Source organism: Dermacentor albipictus, chromosome 10 (assembly GCF_038994185.2).
Source record: "Dermacentor albipictus isolate Rhodes 1998 colony chromosome 10, USDA_Dalb.pri_finalv2, whole genome shotgun sequence".
NCBI lineage: Eukaryota > Metazoa > Arthropoda > Arachnida > Ixodida > Ixodidae > Dermacentor > Dermacentor albipictus.
In genome coordinates this window covers 34,382,182-34,393,312 of record NC_091830.1, presented here as the reverse complement: position 1 = coordinate 34,393,312, position 11,131 = coordinate 34,382,182, and positions in this window count along the sequence as shown.

The window sequence follows — 11,131 nt, the reverse complement described above, 5'->3', positions numbered from 1 at the left end:
CACTCCTCTCATACAGGAGATAACACCGGCCTCGTAAACTGTCAGAGATTACTTTACAATGGTTGTTGTGTCCGCGCGAACGTACCTCTTTCCTAGTCGTAATTGCTTCTCATCCATGAGCAGATTCCTACTCTGGATAGCTTAGTAGGGCGTCACAGTAGGAAGTGTTCTGCGAATACTCTACGCAAATAAGCTTAATCGTTTCTTTGCTGGTTAGTGCCTCTGCTGATTAGTAAACATCAGTGACCACATGTATAATTATTTCCAAAAGATCAGCGTACTTACTCTTTCATGTATCAGCGATGCACCTATAGCCCATATGTGTTTGTGAAATCTTTATTAGTCCTTCTCTCGCTGTTTTCACGCCTCTTTTCTTATCGGCTATTATACAGTAGCAGATCGGAAACTACCCTGATCGGCTATTCCTGTATCGTTGTCGCATTATGTCCCCCGCTAAAGAACCTGTCAGTGTATTTCAAAAAGACAAAAAAACGAAATTTTAACACTGAGAAATATCATCTTCCGTAGGAAATCACAGTGACGGCCTGCGTTAAAAGTGTATTGAAGTCAGGCTAACTGTAGGCATGAATTAGTCGTGTCGTGCTTCAATTTTACGAAATATAGCAGTTTCAGTTCTCTTTATTTGAGTGCTAATCGATTTGTATTGCCGAAACAGTATGCAACATTACATTACCAAGAGGTGAGTGGCTTCTATTGTTCTTGAAGCCATTGTCTTTATGTCACACACGAGTGGACACGCAAAGCTCTACATAGACATTGTTCCGCTCTATTTCAATGCGCAAATCAGCAATGTCCTTGCGAACCGAGATGCCCGACGTTGTTCTGATGTAACGTTGTTGTGTAAGGTTCAACCAATGAAGCGTTGCACTGCAGTAGATGAAAGGTCGCCTTCAGTGCCGTCTTCATTGTTATCGTATACCTCGTCGTCATGTTTGTGCCATCGTTGTCATCTCACGGTCGCCGTCATCATCAGTGTGCTCATTGTCGTATCGTCATCCTCGTCGTATCACTGTCATCACTACCATCGCGCCACCATCGTTTTGACATAGTCGCAATTGTCGTCGACATGCCATCATCACGCCCCTCTTCATTACCGTTCTGTTGCCGTCACATTGCAGTCGCCATTGTCGCGATGCGGCAGCCTTTCTTGCTTTTCACTGCACACGTGAAATGCGCCCTGCACGTGTGAAACGTACGCAGCCGATGAGAAACGTGTGTGCGTTCCTTCGTATGAGTTCGGTATAAACGAGCAAATAGACAAATTTAGGTCAGTAATGGCTCGGTGCGCTCAATTGCATAAATACAAAGCGCGCTAAATCTGCCGTGTCTTTTTTTTTCCTTTCTCCACGTCTGTCATTCATATACATAAAGCTGCTCTTAAATGTCTGGCTATTTCGCATGCATAAAGATTGCATACTTTTTGGGCAGCAGCATATATAGAGTGCCCTAACCTACTTGTGCCAACTACAAAAAAATAAAAATACAAAAGAACCTCCTACAAGATACCATCTTAGGACCTATGGTATTCGATTGTTAAAACTCGGACTGCCGAACACCGTAGTTCTCATAATTCTTTAATTAACCGCGCCTTTTAAATCTTTCTACATTTAATCGCTTGTCTAACGTTAGTTCAATTATGTTCAGTTCAGTTTATTATTCTTTAAGTACAATGAATTGGTAAGAGACAATGTACAGAGTGCAGACACATTGTATACTGGTGGTTTCATACAACATATCAAAACCTAACTTTCATACCTCTGAAAATATTGACCTGCTGATAGGACTATATTTGAATACCGGTCATTCGACCATGTTCTCAATGTCGATGACTGCAGTACTTTTTCGCAGCTCCTAAATGCGCAGAACGAGGCAGTTTTTCTGTCACTTTAGTAAAGAACAGAGTAGCTACGGGCAGGCTTATCTTTTATTTTGGGGAATAAAAGGGCTCCGGAACTTTTCTTATCGGTCAGTTGCACGGGGTCACACAGGAAATTCACAGAGGCGTGCCTTCGAGCCACTAGGGTATCTTCACACTTAGTGGTCACACTTCCTAGAAGTCCTAGCTATCTGCTACGATAGGTCGGATGCCCTTACGCTGCACTAACTATGCAATATAGGGCTCTAGATATTTTTTCAGTTATCAGGCAGTGGGTTTATCGCACAAAGAAGTGAGTAACAAATACGTGTAGCTTCAGCGTCCATATGGTCACCTAAGTCAACCATTTAAACTGTTCTTTGGAGCACGCTACGAAATATATGGGGATAAACTTTTGTACTGCAGGTAGTTGATGAACTGGATATGCGATTTTGGCTACATCGAGCACGATATTTATTTATCAGTCGTTTAATTGGCGCAGTTCGTAGCACGCGCTCTAGCAGCAGCATTCATCCCTCAAAACAGCTGTTTGCTGTCTTCTGTGTAAGTAAGCACTGCCGTTATCACGACATCCTCGTCATTACCGTGGTCACCGTTACTGTGCGTTCGTCGTCATTGTCATGCCATCGTTGTCACACCGCCGACTAGGTTTGCGTGCCACCGTCATAAAGCATCATCATGCCACTGTCATCGTCCTGCCCACCGTCGTTGGACACCCGTCTTCGCTGCTGCGCCAGCATCGTTCACGCCGCCGCCGTGGTTCTTTGCGTGCCATCATCACACTGCAGTCGTCACCACTGTGGTCATAGTAGTCGTTCATCTCCCTTCGTTGTCCTGCCATCTTCATTGTGCCAACATCATGGCTGTTTTCATGCCATGGCCGCCACATTACCGTCATTGTCGTGGTCGAAGTAGCCCTGCATCTGCTCTTGTGGTGCCATCATATCCACGCCGTCGCAGCAGTTGTAGCATCGCCGCCATACCACCATCATCGCCGTTATAATCATTGCGGTGCTTCCGTCGTGATTGTTGCGATATCATCGTCACGCCGCCATTGTGGCTGTTCTGCTATCGCCATCGGTGTTGTCTTCATTCGGTCTTTGTCGTGGCAGTCATTGTGGTCATCGTCGCAGTGCTTCCGTCGCCGTGGTCATACCATTATCGTCGCGCCGCTATTGTGGTTGTTGTGGTGATATGTTCATCACATTATAGTGGCTCTAATTCTTTACTTCCTTCGTTGTCCTGCCATCGTTGCATGTCGCTATCGTGGTTGCTGTGCGATTATTTTGTCACCCAACCGTCATCTCCGTCATCGTCTTCGCAGTTCATCCGCCTTTGTTGTGCAATCGTCGCCACGGCATCATCGTGGTCGCCGTGCTTGTTCATCGATCCACCGTCATAATCCAGGGGCTGTATTGTGTAACAGTTCGCTTTGGAACCGGTTCACTCGCACGAACGCCATTGGTCGGCGCTTCGTTGTCGTCATCCTGGTGGGCGTGACTACAGGTTTTGTTTTCGTGACACAGGTTGTGAATCATGTGGAAGCGAACCCGTCGTCTGCTACAAGGGGAACTGCGAAAAAGTGGTTCGCTCGAAGGTCGCGCGTGGTCACGAGCATGATCTCGATGGCTGTAAGAACAACATTGGCCGTCGGCTAGTCTCGCGCTGGCCGGCCCTACGAGACAGACGCCGATAGCGGCTTTTTTGGCTATGTTTCTGGCGAGCGTAGGCCAAAACCAACGACGTGACGAAAGGCAGCGATGTTACGCATTCGGCATGATGGAAGCAGAGCTCCGAAGGCATTTTAGGCTCTTCAAAAACAGAGTGCGATGGACTTGCGACGAACTAGAACATCACGGACTACAAGATTTGGTAGCGTTGACGCTGCGACGTAGTGCTGTGTGCGCTATGTTTTATTTTTTAATGCGAAGCATTTCTTGGCGAACATTTGTCGCTTCGACAGTATCTATGTAGCCGCCTACGTCTTAGTGCTCTCATGGTTAAAATTAAATTATGGGGTTTTACGTGCCAAAACCACTTTCTGATTATGAGGCACGCCGTACTGGAGGACTCCGGAAATTTCGACCACCTGTGGTTCTTTAACGTGCACCTAAATCTAAGTACACAGGTGTTTTCGCATTTCGCCCCCATCGAAATGCGGCCGCCGTGACCGGGATTCGATCCCGCGACCTCGTGCTCAGCAGCCTAACACCATAGCCACTGAGCAACCACGGCGGGTAGTGCTCTCATGGTCATTTCGTTAACTTGGCACGTACCACAGTCGGCAGTGTATGACAGGAGTCTACGACGAAAGAATGATATGTAACTACACAAATCTGATGGCATGCGTGAGAACATGGTCGTTAAATAGCCGCCTACGTCTTGGTGCTCTCATGTTGCTTCCTTAACTTAGTAGGCTCCTCGCAGATTGCATATCATAACATCAATTCCCACAGGGCGTGCGATCTGCCGGCTTTTTTTTTTTCCTCACAGGTTGCTTTGAACAGTGTGTCTGGAATGTAGAAGTTATTGGGTTATCATAACCATCTCTCAGTCGCATCGTTACCGCCGTCGCTATTCTACTTGCGGTTGAAGGAAAAGAAAAAAATCACTGCCCAATTATTCCTCACAGATAGTTAACGAGCGAAGCTGAAACACGTGGCCGCACACGTTACCGTGTGCGGCCACACACGGTAAGCTGAAGCTGAAACACTGGGGCCGCACACGTTACCGTACACGTTGCCGCTTATCATTCCAGAAGCTGTAACGATGAGCGGCAACGGAGCTAGCTGTGGAAGAAGACGACGACGCTCAAACCATTGATGATGATTACAGTTTTCTGTACAGAAGCAGCACGGAGAGACGCATTTTTCTTTCGCCTAGCCATACAAAGCTTCGCTTTAAAGGCCGACTGCTGGGAAATGTTCAACCACATAAAAAGCCCAGTTTCCGACAATTTGCACGCACAGTAGCCTCTGTGCAAAACCTTACGCTTGAAATACAGGTCGGTGCGTCACAAAGAGCTCTCAAAAATCGATGCTGTTTTCACAACGAAACTGAAAAGGGCGCTTCCATTATCGCCCGGTGAAAGTGGCGTACAAGGAAGAACGTGCAGAACCAGCACCCGTGCTCTCTGCTTTCCTTGCTTGTATTCCCTTCCGGTGTATCAGCGAACAGGTCCGGCACGCTTGCAAGCCGGAGAGTTAGTATGCCTTGCCATCTGCTTCTTGGGCTGTGACAATGCCGTAGCACGCCCGCGATGTTCCTTTAATGTGACCAATATTCTCCCAGTCGAGCCGATTTTCTCTATCGTTGTCTACGTTCTAGAGCAGGGCCTCGATGCATTGTGCCTCCGCTCGAAGAAGGGCGATTGGGTCGCCAAGCTAAAGGTACGATATAGTTCGGCTTGACGCGGACGCGATCCCCGCGTGGCCCACGTAAGCTAAATTTACGACAATTAGATTCTCTACAGTCTATACTCGCGGACAGCTTTCTTTGGCTGTGAAGAGAAAGCTACGGGGGCGGAGCTTCTGCCCATAACTGCATTCGTACGCAATGTAGTCCGGGCGCGCTGGGCACCGGTTTCGGTTTCTCCAACCCCACACAACTTCCCTAGTCAAGGCAGATACAATTAAGTCGACATGAATCAATGTTTATTCACATACGATATCTACCACGTTCTGAACAGCCAGCGTCGCAGGCTGCGTCGGAGCTCCGAAGAAGCCGTATGGCGGCGCGCCGCCGACGCTGCCGTTGGTAGAGCCGGCGCAGCAGTCAACTCGCTCACTCGTTTGTACGTGCCCATGGTTCCGATTTCCAGATGGGCTCGTTTCGTTTCCGCGCAGACGCTAGGAAAACTTTTTTTGTGTGCTTCCACAGTCTTTGGTTGCTAAAGTTAGTCAACAGCCTTTCAGGGGAGTTGATTGGCGGGACAGCAAGCGATGAACACTCACCAGAAGACACGGGTGTCATTTTGCATTTGATGAATGAGCAGAACGTGCGACGGTTTTGGGTGTGCGAAAACTCGAAAGAGCAAACTAAATGTGCAATAAAATACCAATATTTGACTGGTGAATTTTACGTGTTGTTTCAAATTAGGTGCGGCAAAAAAGAAGCGTTGTTTTCTATTTCCCACGTAAGGGAACGCGAGCAAAACTGCTGGACTACTTCCAGCAGTGGTGAAAGAGGCGCGCGCTTAGTTTTCGTAGCCTTCAGTTCATAGCCAAGACAAATAGTCCACGAGTACGGTGTGGCTGGCACGTTAAAGGAACATGATTTATCGCATGCCGAAGCATCTGGAACAGGGTTCACGGCGCGCTAGTTTGGCTAACCAGCAGCACGTTGTTCGGGTTCACTGAAGCGAGCGTGTTCCTTTTGCGCCTTCAGCGAACAAAGAAGTTCGTCACGCACTTTCCCGCTGGCTCTGCGGTAACAACTGATCGTCGCGCTACTGCGAGTCACGTTTAAAAAGCAGCAAGTGAGAATTTTAGCGATCTAAGCGTCTACGACATGGCGTATCCAACTTTCACCGGCGACTGCCTGGCACACAGGGAACAGCCGGAAGCGCTGGACTCATCGACCGATCAGACTACTAATGACATCTGTAGTCATCATCATCGTCATCAGCCTGGTTACGCCCACTGCATGGCAAACGCCTCTCCCATACTTCTCCAACTACCCCGGTCATGTACTAAATGTGGCCATGTTGTCCCTGCAAACTTATTAATCCCATCCGCCCACCTAACTTTCTGCCGCCTCCTGCTACGCTTCCCTTCCCTTGGAATCCAGTCCGTAACCCTTAATAACCATCGGTTATCTTGCCTCCTCATTAGATGTCCTGCCCATGCCCATTCCTTTTTCTTGATTTCAACTGACATGTCGTTACTCGCCTTTGTTCCCTCACCCAATCTGCTCTTTTCTTATCCTTTAACGTTACATCCATCATTCTTCTTTCCATAGCTCGTTGCGTCGTCCTCAACTTACGTAGAACCCTTTTCGTGAGCCTCCAGGTTTCTGCCCCGTACGTGAGTGCTGCTAAGACACAGCTCTTATACACTTTTCTCTTGAGGGATAATGGCAATCTGCTGTTCATGATCTGAGAATGCCTGCCAAACGCACCCCAGCACATTCTTATTATTCTGACTATTTCAGTCTCATGATCCGGGTACGGAGTCACTACCTGCCCTAAATATATGTATTCCCTTACCACTTCCAGTGCATCGCTACCTATCGTAAACTGCTACTCTCTTCTGAGACTGTTAAACATTGATCTAGTTTCCCGCAAATTAATTTTTGGAACAACCCTTCTGCTTTCCTTCACCTGGTCAGTGAGCATGCATTGCAATTGGTACCCTGAGCTACTACACAGGGCAATATCATCAGCGAATGGCAAGTTGCTAAGGCACTCTCCATTACCTCTTATCCCCAATTCTTCCCAATCCCCTTCTTTCTCTGAATACCTCCTTTAAGCATGCTCCCTGCCTGACACCTTTCTTTATAGGAATTTTGTTGCTTTCTTTATGGAGGACTATGGTAGCTGTGGAGCTACTATAACTATTTTTCAGTATTTTTACATGCCGCTCCTCTACACCCTGATTCCGTAATACCTCCATGATTGCTGAGGTTTCGACTGAATGAAACACTTTCTCGTTATCAATAAAAGCTGTATATAAGGGTTGGTTATATTTCGCAAATTGATATTCCGCAAATTGATTGACCTGATTGATAGTGTGAATGTGGTCTACTGTTGAGCAGCCTTTACAGGATCCTGCCTGGTCCTTTGGTTGACAGAAGTCTAAGGCGTTCCTTATTCTATTTGCGATTACCTTAGTAGATACTTTTTAGGCAACGGACAGTAAGCTGATAGGTCTATAATTTTTCAATTTTTTGGCGTCACGTTTCTTATGGATTAAGATAATGTTACCGTTCTACCAAGATTCCGATACGCTCGAAGTCATGAGGCATTGCGTATACATGGTTGCCAGTTTTTCTGGAACAATCTGGCACTACCTTTCAACAAATCTGCTGTTACCTGATCCTCCCCAGCTGCCTCCCCACTTTGCATAGCTCCCAAGTTTTTCTTTACTTCTTCCGGCGTTACTTGTGGGATTTCAAATTCCTCTAGACTATTCTCTCGTTGATTATCGTTTTGGGTGCCACTGGTACTGTGTAAATCACTATAGAACTCCTCAGCCACTTTAACTATCTCATCCATATTAGTAACGATGTTGCCGACTTTATCTCTTAAAGCATACATCTGATTTTTGCCTTTTCCTAGTTACTTGTTCACTGCATTTAGGCTTCCTCCGTTCCTGAGAGCATGTTCAATTCTATCCATATTATACTTCCTTGTGTCAGCTGTCTTACGCTTGCTGATTAACTTGGAAAGTTGTGCCAGTTCTATTCTACCTGTAGGGTTAGAGGCTTTCATACATTGGCGTTTCTTGATGAGATATTTCATCGCCTGTGATAGCTTACTAGCATCCTTTCTAACGGAGTTACCACCGACTTCTATTGCACACTCCTTAATGACGCCCATAAGATTGTCGTTCATGTCTTCAACACTAAAGTCCTTTTCCTGAGTTAAAGCCGAGTACCTGTTCTGTAGCTTGATCCGGAATTCCTCTATTTTCCCTCTTACCGCTAACTCATAGATCAGCTTCTTATGTACCAGTTTCTTCCGTTCCTTCCTCAGGTCTAGGCTAATTCGAGTTCCTACCATCCTATAATCACTGCAGCCCACCTTGCCGAGCACGTCCACATCTTGTATGACGCCATTGTTAGCACAGAGTATAAGGTATATTTCATTTTTAGTCTCGCCATTCGGCTTCCTCCTCCAAGACCACTTGCGTCTATCCCGCTTGCGCAAGAAGGTATTCATTATCTGCATATTATTCTATTCTGCAAACTCTACTAGATACTCTCCCCAGCTTTTCCTAGAGCCTATGCCATATTCCTCCACTGACTTTTCTCCAGCCTGCTTCTCGCCTACTATGGCATTGAAGTCGCCGATCAGGACAGCGTATTTTGTTTTGACTTTACCCATCGCCGATTCCATGTCTTCATAAAAGCTTTCGACTTCCTGGTCATCATGGCTGGATGCAGGGACGTAGACTTGTACTACCTGCAATTTGTACCTCTGAGTGGGCTCCACAACAAGACCTGCCACCCTCTCGTTAATACTATAGAGTTTCTGTATGTTACCAGCTATAGCCTTATTAATCAAGAATCTGACTTCTAGTTCTCGTCTCTCCGCTAAGCCCTGGTGGCACGGGACATGCCCACTTTTCAGCCCTGTATATGCTTCTTTTGTCCTCCTGACTTCACTGAGCCTTATTATATCCCATTTTCTGCCCTCTAATTCCTCCAATATCACTGCTAGACTCGCCTCACTAGATAACGTTCTAGCGTTAAACGTTGCCTGGTTCAGATTCCAATGGCAGCTTGTCCGGTACCAGGGATACTTAGCACCCTCTGCTGCGTCGCAGGTCTGACCGCCGCCGTGGTCACTTGCTTCGCAGCTGCTGGGGACTGAGGGCCGGGGTTTGATTGTTGTATTCATATAGGAGGTTGTGTTCAGGTACTGCACCAGGGTGGCCAATCCTGCTCTGGTGAGGGAGTGCGTTACCGGTTCTGGTCACCGGAATCAGGTCACACTCCAGACCTGTTTATGCAATTTATCAACACGCGGATTTTTTTTTAATCCGGTGGAATATTGCGTGGTACCGGGATTTGAACCACGGTTCTCTTGCACGCGAGGCGGATGGTCTAACTCTACGCTGCAGCACTGACATCCTTAGTAAAGGATGACAAATAGCTGAGGCTTGGCACGGCCGGGCTAGAGGTGCTCGGTGATGAGCGTTACGTGAAGTCGCGGCTAGACAGGACGAACTGCGGCCGTGATAAAGTTTTGCCCATTTCGCTCTGGCGGCATCGTATCCCTGCATGACTTGCCGCCGCGTAACGTCCTCCTTCGTGACAAATGCGGCGTGCAGTTTCTGCTCGTTTCTGGCCCTGTATTAGCAAGGATTTCGGACCCATGCTTAGACGCGTCCGATGTAGAGACTCACGAATTATCTTGAAAATGATGCGCTAGTTGAAATGATCGGCCCAGAATATCGCCATTGAATACAACTTACCTTCGGTTTCCGTGCGCCATCGCGGCATGTAGTACTTCGTCAGCCCGAGAAAGGGTTTCTCAAGCAGATCTTGATGGGTAAGTGTGCTGTTGAAGCGCACCTTGTGCAGCATTGTTCGTGCAGCATTGTGGAGCAGTTTAAATATTTTGTGCGCATTGGCTGGTTCGCGTCGCACTTTCCTCTTGCGCCGGGGTGCACGCTCTCCCTCTGATAGCTGGAACTGGAAACATGCGTTCGACCTTGGTCTACTCAGCGTTGTGTGCTGCAAAGCTATCGCTCGTGTTCGAACACGTATTCGAGCACCCGATGGCCATACAACGCATCGGCGTGTTTCCAACAGCTCAAACCATGAACACAACAGGGAAAACGCACGCCGACAGAGACGTCAGTACATTCGCAAATGATGAGTGAGCTTTGCACCTGGCTTCCTACGCGCAGCGTGGCGCAAATGAGAGATCAACAGTTGCGTACGGTTCTTCAATGATCGCCATTTCCGTATTGCTGCCGTTTTGTCGCCAGGTGCACGCGTCATCATTGGCGCTATTTAATAGCTGATAATAACAAAATTAGGCAATTGCCAGCCCTGCGACTTTGCCAAGATTACTCTTAGAGTATACGCGAGGCGTTTATAGACAATTTTTGCCCAAGCGAAATTTCGTTGCTGTTGGGCTTTAAAAGGGGTGTAAGATTTCTCTCCCTGGCGCAGGAAAAAGCGGCGGTCAAGAATGCTTCTTCGACAAAGGGATGATTCTCGAAGTTGCGGGATGAGTGGATGGAACTCTCATTGCAATCGTCCACCCAAGGAAGCTCAGCCATGGCTAGACGAAATCCTATTAGAGCTTTGATTGCTTAACCTATAGCCCACCAGCGATATTAAAATGTAAAACAGCGCAGATAAAATTAAACCAGCAGCTGTCCCCGTCCGAAGCTCATGGTTATGGCTGGGTATTAAATGTGCGTGTGTTTTATAAAAACCAATATTTTTGTTTACCCATCTAGCAGCATCCTTCACTTACGTCATCGTCCCTAAAGTACAAACAAAAATCCTGACGTGTCCTTACGGCTGAACGCCGCTTATTCATTGGTCTCCCTCGTG